We start from the raw sequence: 26,544 nt of genomic DNA on the forward strand, positions 1-26,544 counted from the left end.
AAATTGGTGTGATGTAGACATAGAAATCAATTTCCCTCTAGAATATGGTTAGCTACCTATAACACATAGTCTCACATATTCTAAGACTGGTGTTACTGAAAATATTTTGTTAATAATGGAGTAATAAGCCTGAAGTAATCATCAATTTATTTGTCAATAATAATGAGTTTTATGTGTCAACTGTTGAGAATGACTTCTGTACCTTATTTATGTTGTATTCCTCAACAGCTCTGCTCTTTGACTATTGTTTTGCTGGGTTCAGGGCTCTGCAAAAGACAAGAAAACAAAATTTTAGGATTTGGCATTTTACAGGAAACTTCTCTAACTAAAGCACCATAGATATCATATTTAATAGGCTTATACTGCCAGTATCATTATAAACTTGAGGACTTATCATTGTAAGATCCATAGAACACAACTTTTCATCTCTGTTTCAAATTAATCTGCCTCATTCAGTTCACAGAGCTCCGCTAGAAGGAATTATAGTTGACCCTGATGGACTGCTCCCAAGTGCCAAGCACTATTTTGTGCCAAATGCTATTCTCAGTGACAGGATTAACTTGTTTATCCTCATAACCCCCTGGGCAAGAAAGGGTTAATGCATCTAGCCTGCATTGCTCAGACCCTGCACATTCAAAAAAAAAAAAAAAAAGAGGCATGTCTCCAAGATGGGCCTCTGGCTGGCTCCTGGGAGATAACTCTGGGCTCTTGGAATAGTCTGAGTGGTTAAGAATGTTTTTATATGTATGAGGCCTTGGGCTATGCTGTTTCAATCCAACCAGATAAGTTTACTCTAAAATGTGATTTATAGTGAACACCTGGTTTTTGCTTGAAGGCAGGGGATGCTGGAGTCTGTATAGTTGAGGTCGGTTGCTCAGTATTGCACATTTATGTGACTAATTCCCAGTAGAATTCTAACAACCAAAGTTCTGCTAAGCTTCCCTGGCTTACTCACATGTCATGTTTTTTGCTAGGAGCTGTAAGCATGTGACTCTTCTGGAAGGGATACCTGGAAATTGGTTCTCATGAGCCTTTTCCCTTGGCTGATTTTACTCTGTATCCGTTTACTGTTATAAATATGCTTATATGGTTTTTTTGAGTCTTCTAACAAGTCACCAAACTGAGGGTGGGCTTGGAGACCTCCAACACAACCATTCACAGGTAAAGAATTTGGCCAAGAAACATGAGATAGCTCAATCAGCTGGCACAGCTGGTTTAAGAATCAATCAGTATGTGAATTTGAATCCAACATCTGGGCCCAGAGTTTGGGCACTTTATCACTCTCCCATATCATTTATCAAAATATTTTTTTTTTTTTACTATATGGCATACAAATGAGTCTAAAAAATGATACCTGGACCTTTTTTCCTATTTTTATTGTCAGAAATTATAATTTTCAAATTGTAATTTTATTATTATCAATTACAAAAATTTCATTTTATCTGTCAAAAGAGAATAATAACTTCTTGACTTAAAGTACTATTGTACTTTACTCAAAGCACTTTCCTCCAATCACATAAAAAGTAGATGTCACATCAGATTTTCTCCTTCATTTTATCACGTCTCTCTCTCAATTCTACAGTTGTCCCTCAGTATCCCTGAGAAATTGGTTCCAGGATCTCATACAGATGCTAAAATCTGCAAATGCTCAAATTCCTTTTATAAAGAGGTGTAGTACTTTCATATAAACTAGGCATAACTTTCCCTATACTTAAAATCATCTCTAGATTATTTATAATAAAACTAATATAACATAAATGCTATGTAAACAGCCACCATAATGTATTATTTAAGGAATAATGACAAGAAAAAAGTTTGTGCATGTTTGGCACAGACACAAATGTTTTAATATTTTTGATCTGCAGTTCATTGAATCTAAGGATGTGGAACCTACAGATAGGATGGCTAGCTATATTTGGTTTTTAATTTAGAAAGAGGAAACTACAACAAGTAAGCTATAAATCACATCAGATCCAATTTCATTTGGGGAAAACAAAATACTTCATTAAAATTTGTCCTAACATATCTCATTATTTGAGTCTGACAGAACCAAAGTTGCTTTTAAGGTGTTAGGAAAGAAAAGTTTTATAATAAGAGAAAACATAAAACTGGTCACCCAATTGCAACTCAAGAAAACGCAAACCACTTATTGGTTACTAAACATAAAACAAAATACACCAGTTATATAGAAAAGTCTTAAGTTTGCTATATTGAGTTTTTATTCAGATAGACTTTGCAAAAGATGCTAGGGGCTAATCAATCTTGGTCATCAGGTATATGAAAGAGTAGTTTTATTCTAACACTTAATACAAGCCATAGTTTAACGCTTATATTTTTCAAATCCAACCAAAGCTTAACATTTTGCCCTGTTGTATGTAGAGTATATGGCAGTGTCCTGTCCTTATCACCCTATCACCAGAAGAGACTATATGTCCCTCTTGATACTTTGAGGTGACGAGTCTGCCTTACAGATACAATGTGATTGTACAGAGGGCAACAGAATTTCATATGGTGCCCAAACAAGTCACTGGATAATTCTTGTCTTTTTTTTTTTTTGTGCTGGGAATTGAACCCAGGGCCTGTGAATGCAAAGCAAGCATTCTACCAACTGAGCTACATCTCCAGCTCTGAATAGTGGAAGTTACTCATAGTTGCTCTTAAAAGTACAAGTTAAGCATACAGAGGAAGGGCAACCTCTCATACAATCATGATTAAATATATCGAATAAAAAAGAATAATTGTGCAAGTCTAAAGAACAAAAGGTTATGATGCAGAAAGATCGATGGTGTTATATGAACCTGTCTTTCACACAGGTTTTGTCCTCCTTATGGTGTTTGTCACTTGTCAGCTCCCATCACATAGCAAGAACCAATATTTACTCAAACTTACTGAAGTGCATGCTCACCTTAGACAAACATCCCACAGAGCTAATGCAAACAAAAAGCCTCATTTAACACTTATCATTACCTTCACAATAAATGACCCAAGAGGATACTGCGTTAATCAGGTCATAAAAGTTTTTTAAAAATGCTATTTTAAATAGAATTCTAATTTAAATAATATTTGGATGTTAGGTTGAACTCAGCATGGTTGTTCAGTATTAGAATGTGCACAACCAAAAAGGAGATTGAAGTGACCACCATTGGGCTTCCACCTCACATGATGCAGCTGGTGAATTCTGTGGTCCTTGTGCTCATTCCCTCTGTGGTCCTGAAAGACACAGGTCTCTCCTCCTGCTTCAGAGTGTGTGCAAAGAGGATGCAGCTAGCATCAAGGCTGACTATTTGTCTTTTCATGTTACCCCATGGAAGAAACAAACCTAGGCTTTAGAGATCTTATGCTGACCCAAAACAGCCTGCATGACTCCAAGGGTCTCCTCAGTTAAGAGTTTTTGGATATTATGCAAAAGCCTGGTGCTGAGAAGCTTGGAGTTTAGAAGAGATCAGAGAGGGCACATGCTGTGTAAGTCAGGAAATTGGGCACTATGGAAGTATTCATGGGTTCTGGAAAACCTCCAGGTTTGTCCCCTAAAATGTCCATCATTTAAATGCCTGCTCAAATTATTTGAATGTAGTTAGTACCTGAAGGTATTACTATAAACTGTCTCTAAAACAGGTGTAAAAGTTCCATGCAATCTCTAAAAGCAAATTTTTAAAAATCATATTTTTGTTACCTAATTCCCATCTCTAATTGTAAAGACAAAATAGAATTTAGCTGGCGTTGACATTATGCTCAATGTGGTCTTTAGTTCAACTAGAAAACTATAAAATTTTCTCTATTAGAATTAATAAAATTATTCAAGCAAGCTCCCAGCATGCAAGGTAAATATGCGACAGTAACTTTTCTATATAATCGCAGTAAACAGTAAGTTTTCCAAAATAAATGAATACAAATCCCAACAGCAGTAATAATAATCTGAATCACTATAGCAGTAACAAGAAAATCAATAAAAAGTTTATGAATGACTTTGTAAAGAAAGTTATTGAAAGCTGTAAAGGGAAATAAGGAGCTATAACGTGTGTGAGTAGGAAGGTATTTACCATATGAACATTGATTTTTCCAAAACTTAATTTATATATTAACACAATTTAAACAAAAATTCTAATGTGGCTAATTTTAGAGCCTGTTGAAATTTTCTGAAGTTCATTTGAAGAATGAGCTGTGGCTCCAAAAGAATATTCAGAAAATGAATATTAATAAGAGGTTTTATTCTAATGATAAAATGTATTATTGTGACACAACATTCACCAGAGTGCAGAAATGATTCTGGAATGGATGTAATTAGTGAGAAAATATGGCTTTGCCAGAAATGTCCTATTTTATGCATTTTTCATTCAACAGATATATAATGCCTGTCACATGCCAAGCACTGTGCTAGTTATCAAAGGACAACACATTTCTGTCCCTCCCATTAAATTTGGTGGGAGAAAATTAATAGCTAATTTTCATTACAGTAAAAATTGATGTAAGCAAGCATAGGCCTCTTGGATATGTAGAGAAAGTGAACCCAAATTCATTACATAATAAAATCAGAACTACAAATGAATGCAAAAAGCAATGGTTTAATAATTGTTGTGATCATTGTCTAACTTGGGGGAATGAAATATGTTCCATTAGACATATCAGAAATTCCAAATGTGTAATGGGAATAAATAAAAATAAGATACAACACAAAAAAATATAGATAAAGTTGAGATAAATCAATTATACTTTTGAAACTTACAGTACTTGAAGAAATTATAAAGAAAATGCTTGGCAGTTTAAATTATGTAAAAAATTTCACTAGATTAAAAATTAATAAAAGTAGAAATGATATTATTTGCAACAAATGCAATACACCAAACCTATTTTATACAAATACTGAATACTGAATGAGAAATAGTCAAGTGATATTTCCCAAAGAAGAAATAACTCATTAATGAATATATGAAAAACTGCTGGACCTCACTGGTACTCAAGGAAATAACCATTAAAATGGTGATTGAAAATATTTCATCTAACTCATTGGCGAAGAAGAAAAATCACTTCTACTTGATGCTACTTGAGATTGGTTTGAATGCTACTTTCCTGCATCCTTAGAGTATTTCCTCAGAACTTTAAAAGTGTTCTTAACCCATCCCAGAATATCTAGGGTACATTCTCACTAATGTAGTTAATACAAGTTGAGATGTTCACTTCAGGCCCATGAAAACATAATACTTCATTTTAGGTAAATGTCAAATATTCAGTATGGTCTTAAAAGTACCCTAATAGCAAGAAGGAGGCATGGGATGAATATGTTAAATGAATAGATTTATTAAGGAGCTTGTTTCTTTATTAAACAAAAGTGTGGCATTGGGTTATTAGAAAATACATTTCCATTCCCTTTGATTTGTAATTCTAACTCTGGGTCTTTATTCTAGAGAAGAAATATAAATGTAGGGGAAAAGTACATGCAAAGTATTTCTACAATATGACTTTTGTAAGAAAAAAATAGAACCAGCCTAAATATTTAACAATATAGAAATCTTTGAATAAATTATTATATTAATTGGGTGGAATATTCTGTCACACCATTATAAAGATATCCACAAAGAGTTTAAAATCCACAATTGAAAAGATTTTTAACAAAACACTAAATGTAAAAAGCAATATTTACAGCTGTACATCTCAATTATGCCTATTATGTAGGGTAACAGGTAAGACTCATAATAAAAATTCCATCTTCACTAGTCCTCAACCTGATCTTCATGGACAAGTAACTGAGCCTCTTTAAGCCTGTTTCTTCATTAATATAATGGGAATGTATCAACAATAATGCCTATCTCAAAATGCTATACTTTAAATTAATGATTAAGTTATAAAATTCATATTATATATATTCAGACATGGCAGCTTTTATGTGAGTTATTAGACAAATGTCACATCTATGTGTGCCAGAAAGTTTAGAGGATAATTCATCAATGTGCTGGGGTTTTGATGTGGTGGTTTGCTTGTCTGGAACCTCAGGAACACCTTTCCTATGTCTGGGAAATGTCCCACCTAACAAGTTCACCCATCACCAAGAGAGACACCAGGATCCACTTCTCAATCTTTCTTACTGAGATTATGCAAGCGTTTAGCCAAGTCTCCTATGATGTCACCACACAAAGCATCAGCCCAGAAACATATGCTTCACGGAAGCCATCTGGCAATCTGTTCTGAGAGCTGACACCTCTGCCAGCTCTGAGAGGCAATGGGGGCAGAGGCTGTACCCTCTGCCCAGTGCCAGCAGTGTGGAAGGAGATCCCAGGGCCAGCAGCAGCAATAGAACATTTTTCCTGGAACAGAGCTCATGTGGATTTGGTTGGGGATGCAGCTCCTGAGAGGGCAGCCTCCAAGTCTCAGCCTGTGTTCTTTATTTGAGAAGACCCTAGACACTCTGCATTCATTAACTCCTTTTTCCACGTGGACATACAAATTCTCACACAGAGCTATATATCATATTTGATGATTGCAGTGGTAAAAAAATATATTTATATTACACAGTAATTTTTCAATCTAAAAACTCATTTTTTATTCAAATTTTAAAAAGAAATTAAAAGTTTGTCATGGGCTGCTAAATGAATTGGGGGCCTTGACATTATGCCTACTGTGGCTCTTGGGTAAGTATACTCTGCTGAATGCCCCCAAATAAATTCATTTCCTCTTTACCTCTATGTTTGCAGCTAAGAAAGCTAATTGTGCGGATTGCAAAACAATGGTGAATTTTTTTTTAAATTTTTTTCACTTTTCCAGAAATTCTCAAATTCTTTGAAAAAATTATGTTTATTAAAGGGAAAATAATACATTTACGAAGGAAAAGAAAAGAAACAAGTCTAACCAATTTATATATAATCAGTAGTTTATAGCAGCAAAGGAAAACCCTGCATATTTCTGAACTCAAGTTAAACAAGTACTGCAAAGACCACTGTGGAAAAAAAAAATGTCATGTGTCCAATCACATTTGACACATTTGACATGTCTCCAATTTCCATTTGAATCACCTTTACCCTACTGTACCCTGACCAAATTGTCACCTCTAGTGATAAGGAACTCAATCAATCGCTACCTCAGGGAGCAAACCAGACAATGTTCTTCTTTAATGTTGAGCTACTACATAGTCCTGAAACATTTGTTTTTCCCTGAGTATATTTCTGACATTTGAATATTCTTTATACTCCAAGTTAGGTACCCAGTATCAGTCCTCATAACCACCACCTAGCTCCCCAACTCAAAAGACCTTCACACACAGTCAGTCCAAGACTTCCCTAATTAACCTGTCATTCCAGAGCAGACCGGGGAATTGCCAAATCAGAAGCACCAACTTTCATCTCTTCAGATCACGGACTCATCATTTCTTTGAATCCAAAACAAGAAAACAAAGTGGGACATAGTTTAAAAAGAAATTTGAATCCCAATTCAAAATTTAGACATTTAAAGTCAAAGGTAATAATGTCTGATGGGCAGCTGGCCACCTCCATCACAGTCCACTGTAGTTTAAGTTTTTATGAGGTCCAACTGGCCAGAAGCAGGTAGCACACATTAGTCTATACCAATGCTACATATCTAAATAGTGAAAGGTAGTAAATAAGGATTTTGGTAAAATTAGCATCTGAAATAGCTGAAGACAGGAGGATAATCAGAAGAATGTGATGGTTACAATCATCAGATTAGCAATCACCTCAGGGAGAACAGACAATAGGGAACCAGGAAGAAAAGGTTCCCAATGAGAAGTAATAGAAAGATCTTGGAGGCATAAGTCATATTAGAACGAGAATTTCTAAGGGTGTTGTTTCTACAGTCATCATGCAACAAAACATGAAAATACTCCTCAGAAATATAATCAGGTCATTTCCTAATCTGTCCCTTTCCAGTCTCTCTTCCTTTCTGGGTTCTCTTGTTCTACAACTCTGCAAACTTCTGGTCTGGACATCCCTTTCATAATTATGCTACCTGCTAGAACTTCACCAACCCAACAAGTCCTTCACATAGCCCAGAAAAATGCTTCCATTCTTTTCCTTGGGAATTCTCCTATTGTTTGTTATATGGTGACTCCTTGTGGGGCTGCTTATTGGTATAATGTTATGTAAATTTACCTTTTTTGTGTTGTTCTTACACTATCATATCTCCTTGTATGTGGAAGGAGTTAAAATATTCAGTGACTGGTTGAAAAAGTTAAAAACAGATTTATATGTTAAATTAGTGTTTCTTAAACATATTGCATACCAGAATTACTTAGGGAATATGGATTCTCATTCAGTAAAATGGGATCATATGTTACATTTCTAAAAAGCTCCCAGATGATTTGATTTCATCAGCTTTGAGGGGAAAACATGAGTAATTCTGCTGAATCTGAGCTAAACCTGTTAAGTCACACTTCAGACAAAAATAGAATGAGGTCAGTGGTTTTAATTACCCAGACATAAACTGATAGGAATATGATTTAGCACCAAAAAGTTTAAATAGGATTGAGACTATTTCCTAGAACAAGCAATTAAAACTTCCCAAGAAAGGCGACTCTCTTCCATTTTCTGTGGTCTAGTGCATGGAAAGTGGTGGAAGGGAAGACTGTGGGTGAGTCCCAAAATAATTATCGTCACAATAGCATTTCCTTTTGTACCCTTATGAGGGAGAGGGAAAAGACATAATTAAATATTAGGGGAAAAAAAAAGACACAGCAGTAATACATGGGTGTCAGTGGAGAAATCATTTTAAATTAAAGTAGAAAATGTCAGAATTAAGTGAATTCTGGTGATTGTTTATGAAATTCTTTACAATAAAATCAGGAAAAAATATGTATTCAAGTTTCAAAACCACAGACATGGCTAATAAAGGGAGACAAAGGTATCACTGTAAGGGAAAGTATAGAGTTTATTTGTTTAAAGTTCAGCTATCTTTATCAATTTTGAGATAATCCTACATAGTTTTGAGTTTTCGTCTCTTTCAAGTAGCTTCTGGTACAGTGGTAAATACTACCAATCAAATGCCATCAACTGTCACCTCTTAAAAACTGTCCTTCAGAGTCTCCAAAGCCAGGCAGAGTAATAACGACAGGGAAAATAGCCTACAGATTGAGCGTTATCTGGGAATAAATGTTTTCCCCAAAAAACAACTTGCAACGTTACCTTTCAAGGAAGATTAAAGCAAATATAAACATTTTTTTTTAATATATTAGAAGAAAAGGGCCAGTTAGAGACCCTACAAGGACCAGTCAGGATCTCAAGAACAAACAAAAACAGACCAACAGGAGAAGGGATATCACAAATTATCCCCCAAAATAACAGGTTAGGAGACAGAATAAACATAAAATCTAACCACAGGATTTTGCTTTTTTAAGGCTTTATTATATTCAGGTCATATGCTAAAAAAACACTAATTCTTGATCATCTTTGTTTTAGTTGTTTCCACATTAGAAAGGCTGGTTGAAGCTCAAACCATCAATGTTAAAAAAAAATAATAATAATATAAATAATAATAATAGACCAGACCAAAAAGATTTCTCCTCATGATGTTAGACCTGCAAAGAAATTGAAATACAAGTTCATTGTTCATTACAGAGTCCATAATGTGAGCGATAGGGAAATCACACCTCGAAAACCCAAATGGCTCTGGAAAGGAATTTCAGAAACCTGCATTCTTTTTGAGGTTCGAAGACACAAAAATTGGTGTCAAAAACTCAGAATATTTTTGAGTTAGTTTCAGAGTGGCTCCATAGGTGGCTGGTTCAGCCCATAAGACACACATCTTGGTCAAATCTGCACTTAGTAACATGCCATTAGAAGCCTGCAATCAGCCATGGTGGAGTATTTACACCTGGAAAATGGGCAAATGCCTCAAATCAGGGCTTTTGGTTTTGTTTTCTAGAGATTCAGTTTACCAGCACACCACTGCCTGAAGGGACATGTTGGAGAAATAAGAAGCAAGACTCCAGAAGAAGGAACAATTTGGAGGAGATACACTAAAGAAAATCCAAGAAGGAAGATGAGAAAGACCGTCCAGACTAGGTAAGTTGTGCTAAAGACAAAATACATCTGAGGTAATGTTGTCTGTCAGGGAGGCGAAGATAAATAAAATTTGTATAAATATTAGATGCTTTTGGTAGATTCAGAAATGAATGATTTTATGTCTCTCACTACAAAAGTCTATATAATAAAAAATTCAGAAGAGTATGTTAGAAAGTCAATTTTTCCGAGCCAAAAGAAAAAAAGTACTCAAGTGCAGCAAACATTATCTGTACCCCAAGAGGTAGAGGAAAAAAGAACCGACTGAGGAAGCAGAGAAACCTCTGTGGAGCCTCCTGAGGAGTATGAGAGAATCAGCACTAGAGATGGGTGAGATATCTCCCCATCCCTGAGATGGAGCCTCTGCTTTAGAGAAACTGTCAGGCAGGACACAGGGCCTTCACTGGGCTACAAGGCGAGATGGCCCATTGCCACCGAGGAGCCCCACCCGAGCTAAACTTCTGAGGGACCAGTCCAGCTGAGGTGGAACAGAATCAGAAACCAAGCAGAGGGAAATTGGGAAGTCTAATTGATTTGGACTTTATGTTTGGATATGATTTCTCTTGTGTTAGGAATATTGTAACATGAAAAATAATTAGTCAACACTGAATTACCGGAGCATTTTTGCAAGGTATTGTAAACTAACTTCTGAGGAGACATATTGGATGTGTGAGTTTGGGGTGAGGTACAGCAGGTCTTAAAGTTCATGAATGTGCTACCCCAAAATGTTTTCATGTATTCTAAAGATGGTTCCATGATGATGCAAATGTGTTCTAGTCTGTTCTATCCTGGAGTCCTCCACTCTATATTGAGCATAGAAATGTGCCTACTCTGAATTTATGTTTTATTTGATTTTAATTCATTTGAATTCAAGATAGCTGGTGGCTATCTTATTGGGCAATGCAGTTCTAGGAGTGAAAATTAAACTGCTCACTAAATACACACAAGACCAGTGCTATCCTCAACTTTATGAACCAAGAGTAGAACTCCCAGGTAATCAACAATCTTTTCAAGTGAACCACTGATTAACCTGATGAATCACTGGTTTGACTGCTAAATCTAATGGTTTAAAGGAACAAAAAGAGCATGACTTGGCGGCGGGGGTGGGCGTCTTCCATTCCTCAGGACTATCATTTCTAGTTTTGTTTTTTTTTTTTTTTTTTTTTTTTACCATGCTGGGGATCGAACCCAGGGCCTTATGCTTGCAAGGCAAGTACTCTACCGACTGAGCTATCTCCCCAGCCCAGGACTATCATTTCTGATAGAATTGCACTGGAGAGGACTGACATGGTGCTGCACGCCTATAATCCCAGCAACTCAGGAGGCTGTGGCAGGAGGATTACAAGTTCAAAGTCAGTCTCAGCAAAAGGGAGGTGCTAAGCAATTCAGTGAGACCCTGTCTCTAAATAAAATACAAAATAGGCCGGGGGATGTAGCTCAGTGGTCAAGTGCCCCTGAGTTCAATCCCCTGTACCATTCACCCCCAAAAAATAATTGCGCTAGAAAATACTCTCACTTTTTTCCTCCTTCCTCATTCATTCAAGCTTCCTGCTCTGTTTGGAATCTGAAGAAACTTCATTTTCTTTTGTTTCTCCTTGGTGAGCCTGCAAGGGTGGGCTCTGCCCCAGACAGTTAACCTGCATTTGTCCAGCTATGTCTACCTGAGTAGGTAATTTTAGAAGGAAACATTAGGAAGCTCAATCTGATAGGAAGTAGATCATATCATCCAATCAAGATTTTATCAGTAATAAATTGTTACAGCTCCATTTACTTGATTTTGATGCCTTGTAATAACTTCCATCCAAAACATGAAGAACAAAGAAAAGCATAGAATTTGGTCAAGATGGCAGAGTAGAGGAGGTTACTTTCCAAGCTCTTCCATAACATGAGACCAGGAAAGCAAACAAACAGCTTCTCTTTGAGGTGGGTGAAAAAAGAAACCTTACTGGGATTTTATACTGGACTCTCAGAACAGCCTTGGGACTCAGAAGGTTGGATAGAAAAAATAATATTAATAAAAAAAAAAGAAAGAAAAACTCACCAACGGCACTGGCAGCCACAGATGTGGACCCACCACAAGCAAAGTGGAGACAGAGACTAAGAAAAACTGCATTTTAGGTGGCATGATGACAGAGAAATCAGTGATCAAGGACATTGTTGAACAGATCCAGTGGGTGAGCTACAGTAAATTGTGGTGTGGGAAAGACAGTGCCTGTCTCCCAGTAGCCCACAGAGAACCAGGACAGTCACCATTTTGTCCTGCTGCTCCCAGGCAGCCAGCAGGTATGGGTCCAAACCCAAGTGCCCAGACCTGTGTAATTCCAGCTTGGCCTGAAAACCTGATCTGGCCGAGGCCTGCCACATGACCCAGAGTGTGACTAGAAAACCAGGTGAAATTCAGGTATGGAAAGTGTTGTACTCAGGCAAGTTTGGGACACTCCAACCCAAGAGATCCTGGGTATCTCTTTTTGAGTCTCATGGTTCACAGGACCAGCTGGGGACAAGCAGGGACTTGATCAGGTCGGAGGGGAGTGAATGTGCACTTGGGCACTGAGCCCAGGAGGTGGAGATAGGGGAGTTGTGGCTGGTCAAGGGGGCAAAGGACTGACTCCTCCATTGCCCAAGTGAACCTGAGGGAAGACTCCCAGCACGAACAGGATCTGGAGGTGTGCCGATTTAAAACCTTCAGACCAATGGTCATGCAATAAAGCAGGTGATTGATTCGGCGAGGCCCAAACCCCACCCCTAGGAGCTCTGCCTGTGGGGCTCCTCTCACAGCGACCCCTGGCGGTAAGTGGAATGGACAGCCTCCCTCAACCTGCCCCACTACACACAGCTGGGAAGGGAAGCAAGGAAGGGGCAACCAGACCAGCTCCACAAAAAGGAGGAGGAATTCACAGCCCCTGACTATCTTCTTGCATGCAACACATACATCAAGAAAAATAGACAGACAATTGGGAACAGACAGCCAACCTTTAATATTACAGACATTTTTTGACATGTGCAATGGAAACAATTCTTTAATCTTCTGTCAAGAACCTTTGTCATTTTTTATTTTTCTTTTTTTTTTTTTTAATTCTTGTATGCTGAATGATCCATGGACATCTATGCATATTTGTCTCACTCTTCACATTTCCAACATTCCTCAAAGGTAGTTACTTTCTTGGCTGACTTTTGAGGACTAGGGTTTTTGATGTACACTTTGGTTCTGTTTTATATATATTTTTTGTTTTATATTGTTTTTCTCCTATTTATCTTGATTCTCTTCCTCTGTTTTCTTTCACTAAGAGCCAGATTCTATTGTTCTCTTTCACTCTTGAAATCTTTAGTACTATTCTTTCTCATCCTGTCATTTATTACATCCTATATCTCCTCTGCATTCTTCTCCTTTTGCTTTTTGAAACAGCAAACCCATATTGTCTTTACTGTTGGCAATTGCTTATCATACCATTTCTGTGCAGAATGCCAATTAACAATATAGATGTCAAAATAGAAACTAACTACTTAATTTAATGCTGTATATTGTTTGCATTGGTTGTTATTATATATCTCCCCATAAACCATGAGGTACTAGAAACCCTCAGAGACATGATAAATTTATAGGGTGGAAGCTCTGCTTCCTCATATTCTTAATGATAAATGGGTAGACACATGAACAGTATGAAAAAGCAAGGGAACAAACCAAAATTCCTCATTAACAGAATCCAATGCTATCACACTGGAGAAAATGTCAGAGAAAGAATGTAGAAAATTTGAAGTTAAAATGAGCTGTAAGGTTAGAAAAATGATGTAAGGAGTGAAATCAGAGAGAAAAACCAAGAAAGGAAAGATCACTTCAATAATGAGATAGAAATCCTGAAGAAGAATCATATAAGAAATTCTCTAAATAAAGGAATGAATAAAATAATGAAAAACTCAAAGCATCAGCAGCAGAACAGAACACTTGGAAGATAGAGTTTTAGGAAACAAAGACTTGAAATAAAGTTGGCCATGGTGAGAAAATGTTAAGAGATCATGAACAGAACTTTCATGAAATATGGGATAACATGAAAAGAACAAATTTAAGATATTGGGTAAATGAAGACTCAGAAATACAAATTAAAGGAATACATAAACTTTTCAATGAAATAATATCAGAAAATTCCCCAAACCTCAAGAATAAAATGGAAAATCAAATACAGGAGGCTTACAGGACTCTAAATATACAAAATTACAACAGACCTATACCACAAGGCACATTATTATGAAAATGCCCAACATACTGAATAAGGATAGAATTTTAAAGATTGCAAGAGAAAAAGGACTTGTAACATTTAGAGGGAAACCAATATGGATCTCAGCTGATTTTTCAACCCAGACACTAAAAGCTAGGAGGTCTTGAAATAATATATACCAAGCTCTGAAAGAAAATGAATAACAACCAGGAATACTATACCAAGCAGAACTAAGCTTCAAATTTGATGATCACATGGCACCTTCCAAAATATTCAGAAGTTAAAAGAATTTACAACTAGAAAGCCTGCACTACAAACATACTTAGTAAAATATTTCATAAAAAATGAAAAAGAAAATTGAAAACCATTAAAGGGAGGAACTACAATAGAAAAATAGTCAATCAAAGGAGCAACTAATTCAAATTAAAAACCAAAAATAAATCAAAATGACAAGGAATAAAAATTCTTTCTTAATAATAACATTGAATGTAAATGGCCTAAACTCATCAATCAAAAGACACAGATGGGCAGACTGGATTAAGAAACAAGACCCAAAAATAAACTGTCTCCAAAAGACTCACCTCATAGGCAAAGACATCCACACACTGAAGGTAAAAGAATAGGTGAAAACATATCATTTACATTGATCACATAAACAAGCAGGGGTTTCTATCCTCATATCGGATAAAGAGGACTTCAAACAAAACTTAATCAGAAGGGACCAAGAAGGTCATTTCATACTGCTTCCAGGAATTATACATCAATAAGACATAACAATTGTAAATATTTATGCCCAAAACAATGAAGTTTCTATGTACATCAAACAAACCTGTCTCAATTTCTAGAAGCAGATAAACCACCACAACACATTAATACTGGATGATTTTAACATGCCTCTCTCATCACTTTAACATTCTCCAAATGAATACTAAATAAAGAAGCTAAAGTAGTAAAATTACAATTAATAACTTAGACTTAACTGACATATACACAATATTTTATCAATGAATGACTGAACACACTTTCTTCTCAGCAGTGTGTGGATCTTCTCTAAAATAGATCAAATCTTATGCCACAAAGCAACTCTTAGCAAATACAAAAAATTGAGATAATACCTTGCATTCTATCAGATCATAATGGAATGAAATTAGAAATCAATGACAAAATAAAAAATAGAAGCTACTCTAATATGTGGACTCTAAACAATGTGCTATTGAATAACCAATGGTTAACAGAAGAAATCAGAGATGAAAGAAAAAATATTTAGAGGTAAGTAAAAATAGTGACAAAATACATCAAAATCTCTGGAACACTATGAAAGCAGTTCTAAGATGAAGGTTTACTGCATTGAGTTCATTCATTAAAAGAACAGAAAGTTACCAGATAAAAAAACCTAACATTACATCTCCAAGTCCTAGAAAAAGAACAAATCAATACCAAAAGCAGAAGACTAGAAATAATTAAAACTAGAGCCCAAATCAATGACGTGCAACAAAAATTTTCAAGAAAAAAATCAAGGAAACAAAAAGTTGATTCATTGAAAAAATAAATAAAATTGATTAACCCTCAGCCAACTTAATGAAGAGAGAAAACTCAAATTACTAAAATTCATGATGAAAAAGGATATATCATGACAGACACTACTGAAATATGGACAATAATTAAAAACTATTTTGAAAATTTATACTCCAATAAAATAGAAAATCTTGAAGACATCAACAAATTTCTAAATACATATGACCTACCCAAATTAAGCCAAGAAGATATAGAATATTTAAACAAATAAGTTTCAAGCAATGAAATTAAAGATGCCATTAAAACTCTACCAACAACAACAACAACAACAAAAAAAAACCAGGACCAGATGGATTATTAGCCAAATTCTACCAGACCATCAAAGAAGAAATCACAGCAATCCTACTCAAATTTTCCATGAAATAGAAAAAGAGGGAACCTGTCCAAACTTAATCTATAAAATTAATATCACCCTGATACCAAAACTAGACAAAGACACATCAAGAAAAGAAAACTCAGACTAATATACCTGATGCACATAGATACAAAAATTCTTAATGAAATTCTGGCAAACTGCATACAGAAAAGCATTAAAAAGATAGTGCATCATGATCTAGTGGGGTTCATTCCAGGGATGCAAGGTTGGTTCAACATATGAAAAGCATTAAATATAATTCTCCACATCAACACTTAAAGACATAAATCACATGATTATCTCATTAGTTGCAAAAAAAAAAAAAAAAAAGCATTTGACAAAATCAGCATCCATTCGTGCTCAAAACATTATACAAACCCAGGGTTGTAGGAACATACCTGAACATTTGAAAGCTATATACACTAAAACCCAAGCTGGCATCATTCTAAATGTAGAGAAACTGAAATCATTACCACTAAAATTGGAAAAAGACAGAAATGCCTTCTTTTACCACTTCTATACAAGGTATTTCTTGAAATTTCAACAAAGCAATTAGACAAAAGAAATTTTAAGAGAATACAAATAGGAAAAGAACAGCTTAACCTATCCCTTTCTGCCGACGACGTGACCCTACACTTAAAAGGCCAAAAGCCTTCACTAGAAAACTTCTAGAACGCATAAATGAATTTGAAAATGTAGCAGGATAAATTAACACCCATCAATCAATTGTGTTCCTATATACCAATGATAAATCAGCTAAAAGAGAAATTAGGAAAATTATCCCATTCATAATAGCCTCAAAAAACCAAAATACACACATACACACACACACACACACACATCTGGGATCACTCTAACAAAAGAGGTGAAAGTCCTCTACATTGAAAACTATAGAACGCTAAGGGAAAAAACTTGAAGATGACCTTGGAAGATGGAAAGATCTCCCATGTTCTTGAACAGGCAGAATTAATATCAGGTCATACTACCAAAAGCACTGTATGGATTTAATGCAATACCTATCAAAATTCCAATGATGTTCTTCATGGAAATAGAAAGCCAATCATGAAATTCATCTGGAAAAATAACAGAAGGCCCAGAATAGTCAAAGCAATCCTTAGTGAAAAAAGTGAAGCCGGAGGCATTGTAATACCAGACTTTAAATTATACGACAGAGCTATAGTAACAAAAATAGCATGGTATCAGCACCAAAACAGACATGAAGATCAATGGAATGAATAGAAGACATAGAGACAAACCAACATAAATACAGTCATCTCATCCTAGACAAAGGTACCATACACATAAAATGGAGAAAAGATAGCTTTTCAACAAATGGTGCTGGGAAAACTGGAACTCTATATGTAGCAGAATGAAATTTAAACCCTATTTCTCACCCGGCATAAGAACCAACTCAAAGTAATATTAGGTCAGAAACCCTGTGCATACTAGAAGAAATTGTAGCACAGCACTCCAATATGGCTGTCAGTTTAGGAACAGACTTCCTCAACAAGACTCCTAATGCACAAGAGGTAAAATCGAGAATCCAGAAATGGGATGATATCAAACTAAAGAGTTTCTTTACAGCAAAGGAAACAATCAAGAATGTGAAAAGAAAGCCTACAGAATGGGAGGAAATCTTTGGTACCTGCACCTCAGAGCATTAATCTCCAGGATATATAAAGAACTCAAAAAACTTAACACCAAACAAATAAGTAACCCAATTCAAAAATGGGCAAAGGAAATGAACAGACATTTCAAAGAAGAAATATGAATGGACAACAAACGTGAAAAAAAATGTTCAACATCTCTAGCAATTAGAGAAATGCAAATTAAAACTGCACTGTATTCTAGTCAGAATTGCAACAATCAAGAATGCAAGTAACAGATATTGGCGAGGATGTGGGGAAAAGGGTACATTTATACATTGCCGTTGGGACTGCAAATTGGTGCAAGCACTCTGGAAAGCAGAATGGAGATTCCTCAGAAAACTTGGAATGGAACCACCATTTGACCCAGTTATCCCATTCCTCACCCTTCAACAGAGGGATAAAAAAATATGGTCCACACACAACACACACACCACACACACACACACACACACAGTGGGTATTACTCAGCCATTAAAAATGAGTTTATCATCTTTGCCAACAAATGGATGGATCTGGAGACTATTATGCCAATCCCCAAAAAAACAATGGTGACTGTTCTCTCTGATAATATATGCTAACCCGCAACCGGGGGTGAGGGTGAAGGGCAAGAATAGAATTTCAGTAGATTAGACAAAAAGGTATGTAGGAAAGGGAGGAGGGACAGGAATAGGAAAGACAGTGGAGTGAACCTGACATAAGTCCCCTACATACATATATGAATTATGAATACACCATAGTGAATCTCTACATCATATACAATCACAACACTAGGTTCCTAATTAGAATAGGATGTACACTATTGTCTGTATAAATATAAAAGAAAATAAGGAAAAACCCTAGTTTATTGACCAATTATCCTCCTCAGAACTTCAATATTAACATTTCTGATTATTTAATGACTACAAAACAAAAGGCAGTATTTGCATTTGTGGTGACTCTTTTTTTTTCTGAGAACGAATACCCGATTAATACTTATAGGTAAAATAAGTCTATTTCATTTAAATCATAAATGCAGCCATAAACCAGAGAAGTAAATCAGACAAAAGTGATTTGTACTTGATTAAAGTTGTTCCTGACCTGGTTGACTTGATCCAACTCACCATTTTTGTTTCTATACCATGTAGAACTTTTCTTTTGTATCACATCAAATATTTGTATGAATTATTAATGAAGAAGTTTATAATTCTACTTGATTTTAAACTCTGTGGGAATCAGAGGCCATGTAAACTTTTAAATCATTGTATCTCCAGTACCTAGAATATTGATATATAAGATGTTTAATAAATAATAATGCAATATTTATTTAATGACATAAAAGTTATCTTTGGTTATGAGCAGAGATTATAAAGCAATTTAAAATCAAGTTTGTTTTTCTCTTTAGTTATGCTCCATAGAAGCAAGAAGTTTACTAAATAAATCTTGTTTGGAGATTTGGATATAGTTCTCAGGAAGGCAAAATTAAGAGCAGTCATGATGATAGAAAGCAAAAAATAGTGACTGGACTTAGGCTAGATTTTGCTTGAGAAGGTCAGTACCCGGGTCTCATAGAGCTGACTACATAATTCAATGTGCAGCATTCATGATACTCAGACCATGGCAGCAACCTCTAATGTCTTGCCATTGTGTTCAGACATTGGGCTGGGGCACTCTAGAAAAAGCAATAGAGTCAGTATGGAACAATCCAAGTTGGGATCTTTACCACGTTTGCCTCCCAGTTCATACTGTTTTCTCAGGCACATAAGCAAAGGCTGGTAGGAATTCTGCAAACTAATGTTATTAATGGACCTAAGAATAGTGATATCTGATGTTCAGTTTTAGGTTTCATTGTTGCATCATAAGTTCTCTCGGTCCTAGAGACGATTTTGTAAACTTAATGTGTTTATTGACTAATAAGCCAGTGTGCATATTTTATATCAAATTGGATGGCAGATTGCAAAGATAGGATGAATGCAGCCATATAAACACAGGCAGTGGGGAATGCCTGCTCTCAAATGACGAGCAGCAAACAACAGATCTGTGGAATTCAAAACCATTCACAGGAGATGCTCAGAAATTCTTAGGGACAGGCCTTGATTTCTTACCACTGAGTAGAATGAGGACTTGAGGCTATGGCTGCCTGGATATTAAAGGAAAACCAGATACCAGAAAGAAGATCACTTATCTATGGAATTCAGCACTCTGAATTAATTGGAAAGGGGTGAAAAGAACCTAAGAATCTTTAGATTGCTGCTTGGGAACATGCATCTTGGTGATGGAGTAGTTGATAAGGACCAGAGATTTTTGTGCATCATGAGAAGTTTAATTTAAAAATATCAGAACAATTTTCCTGTCCTGGGATATCAAATACAGCTCTTATCACTGTATCCAAAGAATAATATTTACAATTTAAGAGGGTTCAGAAACTACGACCTAAAAAACAATCAAGTCTGTGAAGTAGGGAGACTGCTATACACTGCCAGATTAAAATGGTATAGCTTTACTAAACCAGAAGCAGAAGCTCAGGAAGTACTTTAACCTAAAAATCAGCAACTTAAAAATCAATATAACTTACAAATTTAATATTTATTTTCAAATATATATTAAACAACTCTCAAAGTATGAGGACAATGGAATGTCATGAGGAAATAAGATCACCAGTATTTTATTAGTACAAATTAGAAATATATTTTGTAAACATATATACATAACAAAAAAGTATCAAATTCATGAAAAACTAAGTCATAGAGAGCTACTAAAGGAAGTCTTGCATATTTCCAGCCTCCATAACTATCTCTTAAAGCTTTTACTGTCGATCAAACCTAGAATCAGAAGGGTCTGGGTATATCACCAGTATACCCCCCAAAACCCAAAATATTTTTAAAAGAACCACTTTAAACATTTTTCTGCAATAAAGCATGGGATAATTTAAGGAATTTTCAGAAAAAAGATCTCTTTGTTCAGATACTATGAAAACAATTGCACTTAGGGGTCCTATACGTGGTTTTTGTCTAATAATGGTCTCTATTTTAGGAATATCTAGGTAAGAAAGAGGAACCTAAAATTATCCAAATGTAAGTGTGCCACCCAGGGTACTCGAGCAGATCTACGTGACCACTCACCAGAGACTCCTTGTTTCACATGGGATGTCAGGAGATTAGTCTGTTTCTTTCTAAGGAATGAAAATTGCCTTCATTGACAGCATATACCAATAATTTTTTTTAATCGGACACTAAGGGAGCTATGAAGTACTTTGATAGAGGAATCTTTGATCTCAGGCTACAAAGCTGAGAGTAGAGAACAAAGCAATCAGAATCCAGGCATAGTCTCAATTTTCATTAAATGTTTTTGGAGTACTTCACTGACATGAAAATTTTCTCATAAAAAAACAAACCAACCTTAGGCATTCAGGTTTTAGACTGATAGTCTATATCTCAGAATCAAAAATTATAATAAATAATGATGCTCATTTAACGAGGGCTCTGTTTTCCAAAATCAGAGTTTAGGTAAATACCACATAGATCAATAATACTCCTTTGTCAGTTAAGAAGGAAAATAATTTGTTTTTAAAAAATAGTTCAGATAATTCAGAGACACATCTAATTTAAACTTTAGGATAAACCTAGAGTGAATAAGAGCAGGTGTCATGATTTCTAATTTGTAAAAGTAAAAATACTATTCCCAAGAACTAGAAAATATATCAATAGCTTCTAATAAGATCCAGTGCACAAAGTGGTTTCCTTGGGGGCTCAGTTAAGAAATCAGGATTTGAACAAATCTGACTCTAAGACCATGCCCTTAAAACATGTATTTTAAAATTTCTTGTCCAAGGTTACATTATTTTACTACTAGAATGGCGAGTGACATTCAGAAGCTAGCATTCTCCTCACTATATAAAGTACCTAAACTATGCCCACATCCATCCGTCACTAAAATATGAATGTGAACGAGGCTGGCACTGGTAGACATGCATCAAACCCTCTCCACTGGCTTCTGCACACACCTATTTGATGCTTCCCAGCCTTCTGTGAAATTAGGTGGCTGAGATCTGATGGTACAGTGTAGACAGACTTCATATAAGCTATTCCAGACCTGGCCTATAAAATTCTCTACTGGACTTCATATTCCCCTTCCCTCTGCACTAGCTGAAAGGCAAGACCCGAGGTGTGCAGACCAAGAGGATCCTGGATCCCTGCATGACCACATCTGAAGTCTTCCATCTATCAGCAATGGGGAGTGGAATTTATATGAACATGAAATAAACTTTTACTCCCACAAGTTGTTAATACTTTGGAACATTTAAACTGGTTTTACCATTTCAGACTCCCACCAGGAAAGTATGATAATTCCAGTTACTCCACATTCCCACCAACAGTGAGATGTTTAGTCTTCTTAATATTAGATAGTCTGACTGCATGTAGTAATAATTTCTGGTTTTAATTAGCGTTCTCCTGATGCCTTGTAATTTAAGCTCTTAATTAGGTTTATCATTTGTTACATATTTGACAGTTAACTAGTCAAACATTTTCCCATTTTTAATTGAAATGTTATCATTGTATTATTGCTTAATAGGACTTTTGTAATATTCTAGACACATATTTTGTTAAATATGTTTCTGTTATAATGTTTTTTGTCAGGAATATTTTTCCCAATCTGGGATCTGCCAGTTCATTTCTTTATTGGTGTCTTTCAAAGAGAAGTGTTACATATTTACAAAGTCCAACCTATCAGTTTTTTATTATGTTTCATGCATTTTTTATGAGAATGATTTGTTTCTTTTTAAATTTTTATATTTTGTATTTGAAACTTGGAATATGATTCATTAGTAAGAATAACAGTTGGTACTCATTTTGTCACATAGATGTATCCAGTTGTTTCAAAAACATTTATTGCAAAGAAGTTCCTCAATTAATGTTTTGGCACTTTTATTAAAAATCAGTTGCCTATTATATGTTGGTCTATTTCTGAAAACTATTTTTTCCATTAACCTACTTAACCAAAAATAAGCCACAATGAGTGTCTGGTTTAAAATTTAATTACAGTAAATTGTGAAATTAGAGGATATGATTTCAGGATCTTTTGTCTATTTTAAGTTATGTGTGTTTCCACATAAATTTAGAATTAGGTTGATAATATCTAGCTCCCCTACCTCCCAAAATTGTCTGTGATTTTTGACTAAGATTTTATAGAACTTAGATACAAATTTTAAAATCCATATTTTAATAACATTGAATCATTTCAGGGTGGATTAAGCATAGATTCAAGCCAGGTGCAGTGGCACATGCCTGTAATCCCAGAGAATTGGAAGGTTGATGAAGGAAGATCACAAGTTTGTGGCCAGCCTCAGCAACTTTGTGAGAACCTGTCTCAAAATTTTAAAAAGATAAAAAGGGATGGGGATGTAGCTCAGTGGTGAAGCAGCCCTGGGTTCAATTATCAACACCAAAATAATTAATTCTCTAGACAAAGTTTGATACTTTTCTCTGTGGAAATGTCACTCATGTTTATTAACTCTACCTGAGCATTTTATGTATTATGTACAAATAACTTATCTAAAATTTAATTTCTAATTGTTTCTGCATATTATATATATAATATAATATATAAAATTCCCCTTGTATCATGTCTATTCTATATTAACTTTTTATAGTAGTTGCATTTTAGATTTGTCAAAATTTTCTGTGTACATATATCATCTGTAAAGATTTTTTTCTTATTCCTTTTGAATTGATTGAATTGAATTGAATTTTTCTCAAATTCTTGTATTTTTACATTGATTAGGACACCCAGTTCAACATTAACTATAAAGCATTTTTCCTGTTCCTGTTCTTAGCTGGAAAATATTCAACGTTGCTACTATGAATCATGATTGCTGTAGAATTTTAAAGATGCACATGATGAGAATTAAGGTAAATTCTTTTCTATTCCTAATCTTTTGATAGTTTTTTTTTTTATCATGAAGGGATGTTTAATTTTTCAAATGCTTATTCTGTGTTCCTTCAGTTGATCATATAGTTTCCTCCTTTTATTTGCTAATGTACAAACATGATTAATTTTAGAATTAAAGTCAATCTTGCATTCCTGGGATAAACTCCAAATGGTCATTATGTATTATCGCCTTCCATATAATGAAGACTTGCCAATATTTTGTTAAGGCTTTTTCATCTTCATTTGTGAGGAATATGGAATGGACTGTCCTCTTTTATATTTGGTTATGAAGTCAGAGTATCTTTGTAAAATTGGTTTTAAGATGCTAACTTCTCTTACATTTTAGGACAGTTTGAAGAACACTGGATTATTTTCTTCCTTAAATGTTTGATTAAATACACCAGTGAAGCCAAGTTGGCTTGGAGTTTAGCCTATGGAAAGATTCGGATTTCCAAATGTAGTTCATTTAATAGATATAGGACTTCTATTTCTTTTCATGTCAATTCTGACAAATTGAAAATTTTAAAGAAATTTTCTTTTCATTTAAATTGCAGAATTTGTTCATAAATTCCTAAAATTTTTCCTTGCTCATAATATTCTCTTATATGCCTCTTGATATCTTTAGAATATATACTGTTATTTTCTTTCAAACTCAATATTAATAATTTATACTTTCCCTTTTCTTAATCAGACTAAATCAATTAATCCTTAAAACAAAAAGGAAACCACTTCTGTTCTTTAAACTTTCATTTTCTATTTCTTTGATTCTCTTTTTTTTTAATCACTTTCTTTCTTCAACCTCACTTTGCTTGTAAGTTACTCTACTCTTCCAAGGTTTTTTACATGAAAAATTAGCTCATTAATTTTAGTGTTGTCTTCCTTCCTAAGTATTTACCAGTAAAAGTGTTCATTTTTTTCTCAAATACTTCTCTAGCTGTATCCCATAAGCTTTTATTTATGTGCTTTCAATTTATATTAAAGAATTTTCTAATTTTCCCTGAGATTTTTTTGCTTTGATTCATGAATTTTTTTTTTTTTTTTAGAAATGTGCTATTCAATTCCCCAATATTTGATGATTTTCAGATAATTTAATTTAGCTGACTATACTGTGGTCAGAGGAAACCATCCTATAAAATGCCTGTCTTTTGAACCTGAATTAAACTTTTTTTAATGACCCAGCATGGGATCTATTTTGGTGAGTACCTCATTTGTCCTTAAGAAAAATGTGTTTTCTGCAGAAGGTGGGAATATTACATGCAAATTTAAATTAGATCAATTTCATAGATGGCATTCAAGTCTTTAACATATGTATGTATGTATTTCTTTAGTGGGTCTGACTGTTGAGAGGGGATGTTAAAAATATAAATTATGTTTGAGCGTCTGTGTATATTCTTCAATTGTAGCCGTTTTTCCTTCATTTTTAAGTTGTTATTCAGATATGTACATATGTGGGATAGTTATTTCAACTGATATACTAATTTTCTCATTGTTATGAAATATTCCTTTTTTTCAGGTAATAATACTTTTTCTTGACATTTGTTTTGTTTGATATTAATCTAGCTAAATTTGCTCTCTAATAGTTACTATTTATGTTACATATTTTCCATGATTTGACTTCAATATATACATCTGTATCTTTGTATTAACAATGCATCTGTTATATACAACACATTCTTTAGGGGAACTTCATTTTATTGTAACTTTCTTTTTTCCTTTCTTTTGCAAATAAAAATTATATATGTGATGAACAAAATAATGTCTTGAAAATGCATATACATTGCAGAATGGCTAAATCAAGATAATTAACATATCCATTATCTCACACTTGCTTTCTTTCTGAAGACTTTTAAATTTAAAATTTACTCTCAGCAATATTCAATACATTATTATTTAAATATAGTTACCAATTACTCAACTTATCCCCCCTTTCCTGCATATTTTGACCACCTCTCCCCAATTCTCCACTGCCTCACCACACTGTGCTAGCCCCTGGTAACTACAATTCTACTCTCTGTTTCTATTAGTGCTTGTTAGATTCCACATATAAGATCATACAGTATTTGTCTTTCTATGATTGGTTTATTTTGCTTAATATAATGTCATCCAGGTTCTTTCATAGGGTCACAAAATTGTAGGAATCTCTTCCTTTTTAAAACTGAATGGTGGGCTGGGGAGATAGCTCAGTCAGTAGAGAGCTTGCCTTGCAAGCACAAGGCCCTGGTTTCGATCCCCAGCACCACACACACAAAAAAAAAGACTGAATGGTATTCCATTGTACAGATAAGAGTCATATTTTCTTTAACCATTCATGAACCGATGGGCACAACTTAGGTTGCTCCTATATTTTGACTATTGTTAATAAGGCTACAATGAAGGTGGAACTACAGATATCTCTTGGGCATACTGATTTTATATTCTTTGGGTATTTACCTAATAGTGGAATAGACAGATCATGGTAGTAATTCTATTTTTAATTTTTTTGAGGCAACTCAATATTATTTTCTATAATAACTGTTCTAATTTACATTCCAACCAAAAGTGTACAAGGCCAAAGAATGACATTGAGCACATCTCATCCCAAACACAAAAATCAATTCAGATTTTTTTTAAAGTCTTCTATGTAAGACCAGAAACTACTACATGAGAACAGGTGAAAAGATCCATAACATTGTTCTGGACAAATATTTTTTATAAAAGACCCCCAAATCACAGGCAACAAACAGCAACATTAAACACATGGGTTTGCACCAAACTAAAATGCTTATACGCAGCCAAGGATACAGTCAACTGAGTGAAGACAAAACCTGTGGAATACAAGAAAACATCTGCCAACCAAACAGCTGCTA

At 34.8% G+C, this 26,544-nt stretch overlaps 1 protein-coding gene across 8 annotated transcripts in view; it reads right to left on the minus strand.

Annotated features, from left to right (window-relative positions):
* INPP4B (inositol polyphosphate-4-phosphatase type II B) overlaps window positions 1–26,544 on the minus strand; it is a 781,666-nt gene that overhangs the window by 398,624 nt on the left and 356,498 nt on the right. For all 8 annotated transcript variants that reach the window (XM_079154820.1, XM_079154821.1, XM_079154817.1 and 5 more), the window contains one exon: window positions 203–266. The gene's annotated coding sequence lies outside the window, so the exon portion shown is untranslated. The remainder of the gene's footprint in view (window positions 1–202; window positions 267–26,544) is intronic.

The sequence above is a fragment of the Sciurus vulgaris genome, assembly GCF_902686455.1.
Source record: "Sciurus vulgaris genome assembly, chromosome: 9".
In the NCBI taxonomy this organism is placed as follows: Eukaryota; Metazoa; Chordata; class Mammalia; order Rodentia; family Sciuridae; genus Sciurus; species Sciurus vulgaris.